The sequence below is a fragment of the Nannospalax galili genome, unplaced genomic scaffold, assembly GCF_000622305.1.
Source record: "Nannospalax galili isolate Female #2095 unplaced genomic scaffold, S.galili_v1.0 scaffold54, whole genome shotgun sequence".
Classification (NCBI taxonomy): Eukaryota; Metazoa; Chordata; class Mammalia; order Rodentia; family Spalacidae; genus Nannospalax; species Nannospalax galili.
In genome coordinates, this window is record NW_008341028.1 from 10,169,228 (window position 1) to 10,180,647 (window position 11,420).

The 11,420-nt window shown below is 48.6% G+C and overlaps 1 long non-coding RNA gene across 1 annotated transcript; it reads left to right on the plus strand.

Annotated features, from left to right (window-relative positions):
- The first annotated feature begins 1,817 nt into the window (after nucleotides 1–1,817).
- LOC108491015 lies at nucleotides 1,818–9,974 on the plus strand. The gene is made up of 3 exons (XR_001872516.1): nucleotides 1,818–1,880; nucleotides 4,580–4,957; nucleotides 9,546–9,974. It is a non-coding gene; the product is annotated as an uncharacterized LOC108491015 (long non-coding RNA).
- Nucleotides 9,975–11,420: the final 1,446 nt, after the last annotated feature.

Below are 11,420 nucleotides of genomic sequence, written 5' to 3' on the forward strand. Positions count from 1 at the left end.
AGGCTGAATCATGGCCCTCAACTATATCCACAGCTCAGTCCCAGGGACCTATGAACTTTATACAGCAAAGGGACTCTCTAGTGATGTTTAGCATCAGGGGATGGGGAGATGCACAAACTGTGGATTATGCAGATGGTTCAGTACAATCACAAGAGGTCTTCAAATGTGTTACATGGAAATAGGCTACTTAATGGGTAACAAATTAGTCACTGTATTAGTTACTTTTTGGCTGATATGATGAAACACCATGAGGAAGGAAACTTAAAAAGGAAGAGTTTATTTGGCTTATGGTCCATCATGGTGGGGGTGGGGCGGCAGAGGAGGCAGGATTAGAAAGCTGAGTGTTCATATCTTCAAGCATGAGCAGGAAGCAGAGAGATGGTGAACTGGAAGTGGGGCTACGAACTCTCAAAGCCCACCCCTAGTGATACGCTTCCTCCAGCAAGGCCACACCTCCTCAACCTCCCCAAACACAGCCACCACCTAGGGCCAAGTATTCAAATACTTGGAGCTTATGGGGGACATTCTCATTCAAACCGTCAGTCACCAGTGTGTGTGTGTGTGTGTGTGTGTGTGTGTGTGTGTACTGTGGATGCTACAGGAAAATCTCTGGTATCATTCCTCAGGAATGTCACTCACATTGTTTTTGAGTCAGGTTCTCTCACTGACCCAGAGATTGCCCATTAGGCTAGGCTGACCGGCCAGTGAGTCCCAGGGATCTGCTTGTCTCTACCTCCCCAGGGCTGGAATTACAGACATTAGCCACCTAGCCTAGCTTTTTTATGTGCGTTCTAGGAATCAAACTTAGGTTCTCATACTTGTAAGATAAGTGCTTTACTGACTGAACCATCATCCAGCCCTGGCATCTCTGTTTCACAGGGCCCTGGGGGCCTCTGCAGGTATGTAGGGCACATGGATAGGAGTGCCAAAGTGAAAAGCAGACAAAGATTAGAGAGATGTGCTTTGAAGACAAGGAAAGGGCCACAGGTCAAGGGTAGGTGATTACTGGCTTTACCCAGAGGCTCCAGGAGGCTCCAGCCCTGCCATGTCTTTGCCTTGAGTCCAAAGAGGCTAGTTTTAGACTTCTGCTTCCCAGAATTGTAAGAGAATACATGAATAAATGTGTGTTTTAATCTCTAGTACCACATAAACTAGGTGCAGTGGTATATACCTGTAATCTCAGCACTGGGGAGACAGAAGTGGAGGATCAGAAGTTCAAGATCATCCTGGACAACCTAACCAGTTCAAAGGCAGCCTGGGTTACATGAGACCCTGGAGTCTTGCCTCGGATGGAGATATGGGCATTCCCCTGTGTTCCCAAGGTCCTGGGAACAGTTAGAGGAACAGAAACAAGATCTCTAGGTTGAGTGCCTGTCAACCCACCCTGGGACAGGTGGACAGAGCAGCAGGGAGTGGCATTTCCTGCCCAGCCCAGGAGAGGCTCAAAAGCAATGAGGTGAGACTCAGGGCATGCACAGAGGCCTGGGGGACACTATGAAACTGAAATGTCCTTGTACCTCCCTCCCCACTTCTCTCACCCTCCTTCCCTGTGCAATGAGGCACCACGTCTGGGCAGGGCTGGCCACTCTAGGGGAATGGTGACTTATTTGACACACCTAATTAGCCTATTTCCATGTAACACATTTTAACAGAGACCATTACAGCCTTAATAAAAGGAAACAGTAGTGCCATAAATCCCATAACCAATAGGAAGGAAAGCCGAGTGACTGGGAGCCGGAGGGCTGCCAGACCAAGCTGCCCCTTGAGACCACGGACTTGTGAAAGAATGTCTGCTAGCTCCCTTGCTCACTCAGCAAGCCTTTAAAGGGCACAGACTACATGCTGGGCTCTTCCTAAGGCTCCCAGGACATAGGCTAAAGGTAAGTGGAAGAGAAAGACATGGAACAGGGGTGTTGCAGGTCAATGGTTGCAAACAGGAAGGGCGTAGAGATGGAAAAGATTTCCAAGGGACACCAGGTTGGAGTGGTTCTTGAAGGATCAATAGGCGTTTTCTAGGTGGACAAAGGAGTGAGTGAGGGCAATACTGGGGGAAGAACGAGCTTGTGGATAAACTAAGTTAAGAAGGCGGCTGGTAAGTTCAAGAACAGGGCACTTGAGAGAACTGAACACACAGGGAGTTGGAGGGGAGGCCAGGAGGGGTATGCTGAGGTGGGAAACATTCAGCTCTGCAGGCTGGAGTTCGGGTTCTGTTGAAGTGCAGAGAGGCTGGTTGGAGGGAGCAGTGACTTGAGGCAGAAGCTGTGGTAGAGAATACCACAGTGAGAAGCTCTGCATCTTGGGAACTTATATGGTACCCTGGGTCCTGGCCCAGCACCCTGTATATTTCCACAGGACCCCAGGCCTCTGCACACTCAGCAGAGGCCCCTTTGCACCTGAACCCCACAAAGGGCTCAGCACTGATTGATGGCTTGGCAGACAGGGCTGCAGGTGTCTGGTACCCCTACAGGAAAGAAAAGCCCACAGAACAGATGGAGAAGCAGATAAGGTATTCCTAGTCCAATAGACTCCAGGAGTCAAAAAAGCTATCAGCCTTTTATTTTATGTATATGTGTGTGTGTGTGTGTATGAGTGAGGTGCCCAAAGAAGCCACAAGAGGGCATCCAGATCCCATGGAGCTGGAGTTGTTAGCTACCTAATATGGGAGCTGAACTTGATCCTTTGCAAGAACAGTAAATACGGACTCTTAGCCACTGAGCCATCTCTTTAGTCCCCACATCAGCTTCTCATTTCTTTATGCTTCATTCATTATTTTTATTTTATGTGTATGAGTGTAGTGCCTGCATGTATGTGAGTGCACCCATGCCATGCAATACCCATGGAGGTCAGAAGAGGACATCAGATCCCCTAGAATTGGAATTATGGACGGTTAACCACCATGTGGATGCTGGGACTCAAACCCGGGTCCTCTGCAGGAGCAGCCAATGCTCTTAACCACTGAACCATGTCTCCAGCTCTCCTGTATCAGCTTTTAATAGGGCTCCACACCAGTGTGGTTTGGTAGACTGGTGATAAGAGGACTGCATAGTGTACAGGATCCAAACCAAGATCAGTTTGTTTCTCCATTAACAACTAGAGCTCTCCAAAGTCCACATGTGATATCCCAGAGAAGAGCTGGTGTCTTAGCTTTGTAATCACGCATCAAATTTACCACAGGCTCAGGACCTGTCTGAAACCTTCTTTCTAGAAATGAGTTTTCCTCACTGTCAGTCACCAGGCCCAGTTGATTGTAACCTGCCTCCTCCACCCCCCAAACGCTTCCTTTTCTGTAGATGAAGCTATCATTCTATCTCACTTGGAAACTCTCAGGAGCCATTTGATTCCCCTGGTCTATAGCATGGGTCTATAAGGGGCCAACTGTAGATGCTGAGGCTTTGTTGCATTTTCTTCTTTTGGTGGTACATATCCAATTGTTTATCAACTAATGAATGGATAAAGAAAATGTGGTATGCCCGTGCAATGGAATATTATGTGGCCATGACAAGCAATGATGTACTTGTTCCCACTACAATATGTGTGAAACTTCAAAACATGCCAAGTGAAAGAAGCCATACACAAAAGATGTGTATTATATAATTTCACTCTTATGAAATATCCAGGGCAGACAAATCCACAGGGCTGTGGCTAGGAGTGCGAGGTGAAAGCTAAAGGGTACAGAGTTTCTTTTTGAAATGTTGAAAATGTTCTAGAACTGATGATAGTAGTGGTGATTCTACAACTTCATGTGTATATAGGAAAAACCATCAACTTGTATACTTTTTAAAAGTGTATGTATGTTTATATACACGTGTGTGGTGTATGTGGGGTGTGTGTGTGTGTGTGTGTGTGTGTGTGTGTGTATATACGTGTGTGGTGTATGTGGGGGGTGTGTGTGTGTGTGTGTGTGTGTGTGTGTGTGGTTATGCCTGCATGTGGAGGCCAGAGGTTGACATTAGGTACTTCCTCAATTGCTTTCCACCTTATTTTTTGAGAAAGAGTCTGTCACTGAACGTGGAGTTTGCTGAGATGGTTAGACTGATCAGCCAGCAAGCTCTATAACTCCTCCTGTCTTCATCTCCCCAGCACTGGGATTAGAGACCACTGCGCCTAGCACTTTGTTTTTACATGAGTTATGGGAGACTGAATGTAGGCCTACATGGTTACATGTGGCGAACACCTTACCAACTGAGCCATCTCCCCATTCTGACTTGTACACTTCTAATGGATGGATTATATGCGTGAATTATATCTCATTAAGACTATATCTAAAAAAAATTTTCAATCATAAGCATGGGATAGGCTTTTCCCATGGGCTGTGGTTTGGTATAAGAGAGTTAGCACTGCTGCCAAAATGAATTGTCTAACTGCAGATCAGAAAACCTTTGCTGGCTTCTGAGGTCCACAGGTCAAGGTGTGACCTCCTTAGCTGGCATTCGGCATCTTTCATCCTGGGTCCCTGGCTTGTCTTTCTGGCTCCCATCCTTCTGCCCCTCTCCCTGATACTGTGTAGTCATGTGTTTGGTTCTTGCTCAGTGCCTTTACCTTTGGAATTAAGGGAAGTTCCCACTCATATCTTCCGCAGGCATCTTCCTTTCTTGGACCTTCTTGGCTCAAAAGGATAGACAGACTCTACACTGAGAGTCATCTTGTAGTCTTGAACATCTTCTGTTTCAACACATCTCCTATCATGAAGCCCTGAGAGCCTCTGAAGTGACCGTAGAAAGCAGGGAAAGAGCTTCTCCTCCTGGCCCAGCAGGTTGACCAGCCCACTGTCAGTAACTGCTTTCCCGAAAAGAATCGAAGCCCAAGAAGAAGTCGGCAGCTAAGCCAGATCAGAGAGACTCAACATTTCTGGAGCAGCTTTGAGAGCCTCTCGTAATACAGGCACCTCGTTTCCTGCGATAAAGCTGAGGCCCAGAGAGAGGAGTTGGTTTGCCTGTCATCTTCCAGCCATTGCAGGGTGAGGCCTTTCTGGGGTGTGGGTGTCCACCCCACCCAGGGACCTTTGTTGTTTACTTCCATCTCCTGTACCCCTCCCTGGGCAATCTGAGTGCCTGAGAAGGGGCCAGCCATTAGGAGCCCAGGGAGCCAGCAGAATGTCTGGGCATCACTGCCGTAAGGCCAGAGCATCCCCAGCCTCTGATGCAGCTGGACCAGGAGGCTGGGTTCAGCTCTGTCTACATTCCCAGGCTGGCTGTGTTATGTGAAGTGCTTGTTGCACGTGAGGTTTTCCTACGCTTGGGAATATCCCAGGCTGACTGTAGTTTCTCTTCCTTTAATTGTGTGTGTGTGTGTGTGTGTGTGTGTGTGTGTCTGTGTGTGACAGAGACAGAGACAGATACAGAGAGAAATGCATTTCTGAGCCAGTTTCAGGATCTCTATCCTTCAAGGCTGCTATAAAAACAAAGGAGGCTCTGAATTCCTGAGTCAGTTTTATCTCTGCCGTCAGCAGCTGAGCCCCTACTATGTGCTGCACACTTGATTCTTCTAAACCTGTACTGGTAGATGAGTTTCCCTTATTCCTAGGATGCAGAAGTCTGAGCTGGAACACTACACAAAGTGCCCATGGCTGGCTTGTAGACTGGAACCTCAGTCCACACTCAGCATTACCACAGGAGCCTTTGTGCCCTCCTGTTCTTAGGATGAGGGTCTTCCAAGCTGGGCTTTAGCTTAACATGTGGTCCCCCCTTCTTTGCACCTCATTTGTACTTGTACAATGCTGCTGTTCGCCTACCAGCATTGTGGGTGGCTTTACTAAAAGCGACCAGCCCCCAGACCATTTTCCTAGCCCAATCTCAGGCTTTCTGCTGGTTCTGTGAATTAGGCAGAGGGTGGGCTGTGTGAATGGCTTACATCTGGCAATGGAAGACACCGAGGTCCTGGGAGGTTACACAGCAAATCGAGGACGACTGACTAGGATTTGAATTCTGATTTTCTGTCTCTGACTGGAGCTCCTTCCTTTCAGGACTGCTTCCTACCACATGCTCTGTTTCTCTCTAGTAACCTATCAAACTGTGGCTTATCACTCTTACCTTGTCAACTTGGATGTGGGGATTGCACCTCCCCATCTTGGACTTGGGATGCCCCTTCTCTCTGGGGTAGGAAGAACACACCAAACCAGGAACTGGGGAAACCTGACTTTGTTCATGACTTTCATGATGTTGGTTTTTGGTGTCTCAAGTCATTGCCCAGTCTGTTCTAGCCTCTCTTATCTTACAGATGAGACCCTGCGTGCAGAGGGACATAAATGACTGACCTAAGCCCATACAGAGATTAGGGTCACATCTGTGACTGGAAACTGCTGCAGGGGTGTCTCCAGTTTAGGGGGCCCAATTGTCTCTTCTTGGGTGTCTGTAGGTTGGATCCTAGTACAATAGGCAGGTGCCAGCTCATCGGAATATGCTCAGTGTTGTCTGAATTGCAGAATACTGCCTTGAGATGTCAGATGCCTCCCATGGTGAAGAGAGGCTGTTGATTGCTGTTGCTTGATATCAAGAGGAGAGAGGGCATCAGATGGAAGGGGAGCCAGTGGTTTCAGTGCCTAAAGAGCCCTGACCTGAGGCTCTAAGCTTCCTGCCTTCTCATCTGGGAGAAAGGATGAGTAGGAAGTGGAGGGGAGTGGTTTCAGTGGTAGAGAGTGGTACAAAGAATTCTATTGGCCATCACCAAAGAGTTTGCAGTGTGGTGCAGGCCTGGACCTTTAAAAAAAAAAGTTGGGGGCTGGAGAGATGGCTCAGCGGTTAAGAGCACTGACTGCTCTTGCAGAGGACCTGGGTTTGATTCCCAGCACCCACATGGTGGCTAACAACCATCCGTAACTCCAGTTCCAGTGGAATCCAATGCCTTCTTCTGACCTCTGTGGGCATTGCAGGACACGGGTGCACTTACATACATGCAGGCAATACACTCATACATATAAAATAAAAATAATTTAAAAAATTTCTTTAAGTTATTTTATTATTATTTATTATTTGTGTGTGTATATGTATACATGCTGCAACGCATTGCAGAAGTCAGAGAACAGCTTTGTGGATCTGGTTCTTTCCTTTTACCTTCAAGTGGGTTCCAGGGACCGAAATTAGGCCATCAGGTTTGTGTCTGGGTAAAGCACCTTTTCCAGTCCTGGGCCTCTTCAGATACCCTCTGCCCCTGGGGTGGAGTACCTGACTAGATGAAAGGTCCCTGGAGCCCAGGAAATGGGTGGAGATTGTCCCGAACCTCAGGAGGAATTGATGGTGCTGAGGAAAACTCAGGAAATGGACAGTGGTTCAGCTTTGGACAGCAGTCTGAACTGACCAGAGCATTTAGAGCTCTGAGTCTCTGGAACCGTAGAGGGTGGGGCCCTGCGGGCCTGTTCCACAAAGTGAACAGATCTGCATTTTCATCCTGGCCATGTCTCTATCTAGCTGTGTCTAGGGGCACCTGACCTGGCATCTGCTTGGGTTTTTGCATCAGTGTCATGGCAGCAGGGACTCCTCCCTCATGAGGCTGTGTGTACTCCCCAAGAGCAGATACAGGCTGCTCTTGACCTGAAGCTGGCGGAGGAAGTGGTTTCAATCCCACATCTTGATTTACTGGGTGGGGTAGTCACCCTTCAGCATTGCTTCTTCAGTGTTGGGCCAGACCAGACTGGATGTGGTTTCCTCACCGTGTGTGTGTGTGTGTGTGTGTGTGTGTGTGCGTGTGTGTGTGTGTGTGTGTGTGTGTGTGTACATTTTTTAGTTACCTTCCTTTTTATTTGCCCTGAAGGTCTGTCCACTTTGAAGAGCTCAGGTTTCCTCCAGACCTGCCCATCATGCTGCGGTATCCTGGGCCCAGACAGGCATGGGTGTGCCTGGGCAGACCCCAACAAGTATTAACAGCAAGCATCCTCATGTGGGTTGGAGTACAGTGGGGTGTCACCTTTGTAAGTCACAGAAAAGAAAAGGATGTGATGTAATAGGCTTCTCTTTACTTTATCTCTCATAGATCGTAGCTGATATTACCTCAGTTCTAGAACGTGCTATAGGCCTTGGCTGACTGAACAAATCAGTTGATTATTTTCTTTAACTACCTCTGCGTCTCCTCAGAGACACCCTTCACCCAACCTGGCCAGTCCAGGAAAGGTCTTTCAGGCCCCTCAGAGGGCCTGCTTGTCAGGAGGGAAGCTTTTCCATCAACCCACCCTTACCCAGAGACCCCAATTTGCTGGGCCTCAGTTTCCCAGTTCTATCAGGGGACCATTCCATCCTCACAAGAGGAAAGTTGGCTCAGTGCTCTAGAAGGTGATAGGGTAGAAGAACTCTGTGGAAGCCAGCCCAGAAGGCTTTGGGTAATGTGGCCAAGTGGCCTCCATAGCCACAGGGGACAGGGTACTATGAATGTTGGGCTAGGCTTTGTGACTCAGTACCCAGCTAATTGCTGCTAGAAGCCTATAATCCCTTCCTGTTTTTGGAAGCTGACTTGGTTTCTGTGTGCTTTCTGTACTTACTTGGGTTTGGGGACAGAGTTTTCTTCCCTAGAAACTTTTGGTTGTGAGTTCTTACCATTCCTGAGGCCAGCAAGACTCAGAGGGAGTGTCTGACATCATGGCACGATGGCAGCCTGGGCTTTGCCAAGGCTTCTGCCTCTGTGGTTGTTTTACCATCACCCCAATATTTAATAGAGATTTATTCTTAACCACAGAACAGAGGCTGGAGAGATGGCTCAGTGGTTAAGAGCACTCCTTTGCTGCTCCTGCAGAGGACCCAAGTTCAGTTCCTAGCACCCACATTAGACGGCTCACAATTGCCTGCAACTCCAGCTCTAGGGCATCTGAGACGCTCTTCTGGCCTCCACAGGCACTTGTACTCACATGCACAAACCACACACGGACACCCATAATTTTTTTAGTGTTTAAAAAAGTATGGACACAAGCTGAGCGTGGTGGTGCATGCCTTTAGTCCCAGCACTTGGGAGGCAGAGGCAGGCAGATCTCTGTGAGTTCAAGGCCAGCCTGGTCTACATAGAAAGTTCAGGTCAGCTGGGACTACAGGGAGACCCTGTTTCAAAAAGACTAAAAAATAAATATGGACACATAGTATAGTGATTTCATACCACAAAAATGATATCCATTCATCAAAGGGGACATATTGTTTTGGAGGCAGGACTAGAAATGCAAATGGGAAGGTTTTACTACTGCACAAAATCTCCATTGTGTTTCTTCACTGAGAATTCCAAATGAACCAAGGACTTCTTCACACCCAGATAGAGAGAAACCACAGCCCAGCAAAAAGGCAGAGAAAACTGAACAAAAGTTCTCTGGCTGCCAAGACAGAGAGAACTGGTGGTTGTGGCTCCAGCTGGACAACACTGAACCAGAGATGGGTCCACAGCTTGTCACCTTGTATGGGCCAGCTTGCTAATTTGTGACAGTGCTGATGAGTAGCCAGAAGGGGAACAAACTGAGGGACCCAGAGGATGCACCATAGGCATGTACACGTGTAAGGTGAGGCCATTATGATACCTGAGCATGTGTATGTGACATGATCACATGTACACAGACAGCAGCACAGACTTTTGTCTTCCAGGAATGACTTTTGAAAAAGATATGAAGAGCATGGCGTGGAAATGCTGAGTTACCCGGGACCTGGAACCTCACACCTGTGGGCTCAGCTACCGTGACGGATGCACCTTAGGGAAGGCCCCGCCATGCCTGTGCTTGGAGCCTGGAGGTGTCAGTGCTGGGGACTGACATGTCAGCCAGAACCTGTGCCTTGCAGGGTAGGAACAACTTGCTCAGCCTGGACTGGGTCTCTTTAGATCTTATCAAGGCAAGACATGGTGGTCCTGGTCCCCAGCCTTCCCCAAAGTGTCTCACACAGTTCCTCCATGGAGGGCACCAGCCGGAAGCCCAGAGAACCTTCTGTGACTACAGATGACTCTTACTTGGCCAGAATCATTTCCAATCATTTCAGCAGTTGCCAGTATGGAAACATTAGGCATTTTCAACTTTAATAAACAAAAACCTATAAACCTGGGCTTTAACTGAAAACCTGGGGAATTTGACTGGACTACCTGGGCTTTCCATGGCCACAGTCACTTGGGTGACTGTGTGGCAAGGTGCTTACCACACTCTTGTCCAGGATGCATGTGCTGGCCCCCACCCAGCCAGCCTCACTCATCTTAGACTCACCTCTCCAGGTCTTGTAGATCTGAGTTTGCAACCCAGTCCCACCTTTGCCTTGCTTTATAGAGTAGAAAGCTGAAGACCAGGGAAAATTATAAAAACTGAAGCTCAGCGAGTCCCTCCCTCCATTCATATAGCTCCGGCACCCAAAACAGCTGAGCCTTTGGACCATGCTGGTCTGTCTAGCCTCACCCCACCCGCAATGTGCAACAAACTCCACATCTCCACTCCTCCACACGATGCACCCTACACCTCCACTCCCTCTGCATAATGCACTCTGCACCCCCCTTCTGCACAATGCCCCCTGCATCTCTACCCCACCACACAATGCATCCCACCCCTACCACATAACTAACCCTACACCTCCACTCCCTCTGTACCATGTACTCACAACTCATTCCCACCACAAGATGTACCTTACACCCCCACTCCCACCACACAACACACCCCACCCCACCTTTAACACACCCCCACCATACAATTCATCCTATACACCTAACTACTCCCAACATACAATGTACCCCAACCTCACCCTTACCACAGTGTACCCCACCCCCCACCATACACTGTACCCCCATCTCCATTCCCATCCCTACCTTTACCACACAGCACATCCCCCAGCCCCACCACAAAATGCATTCCCGCCAGTCTCTCAACACACACTGTACCTTACCCAACCCCACCACACAATGCATGCTTGCCCCAAACCCTACCACACACTACATCCCTCAACCCATTCCCATCCCACCCCCACCACACAGTGCACCCCTATCCCCATCCCCATTCCTACCCCCACCATTCAGTGCACCCCTGCCCTCACCCCCAGGCATCTCCCCAGGTTAAGGATGCCAGACAGGCCCAGGCCTATTCTCACCCAGAACCTGGGACATGTTTGCCATTCCAAGCAAACTCTCCTTTCTCACAGCCCAGGTCTTGAAGACAAGGCCAGCTTGTATGTGAAGACCAGCTTCCTTTTGCCCCCTCCTCATGTCCCTTCCCCCTTCCCCTGCTCACCAGCCACCACTTGCGATTTCTTCATAATGATCCTTCAGATCTTGGAAGGCTGCCAGTGGATCCCTGCATATGTATAGATCTCATTTTCACACAACAGGCTGCCTAGCAGATGGGGACTCAGACCAGCCTCCAACGTTTAGCTGAGTGTTAAGATGTGGGAAACTAGAGGGCTTTGAAGCAGCCTCTTCTGCTGCCAACACTCAACCTTAGAGAATTATCATAGACAGGGAAAAAAAAAAAACTAAAAAAAAAAAAATTAAAA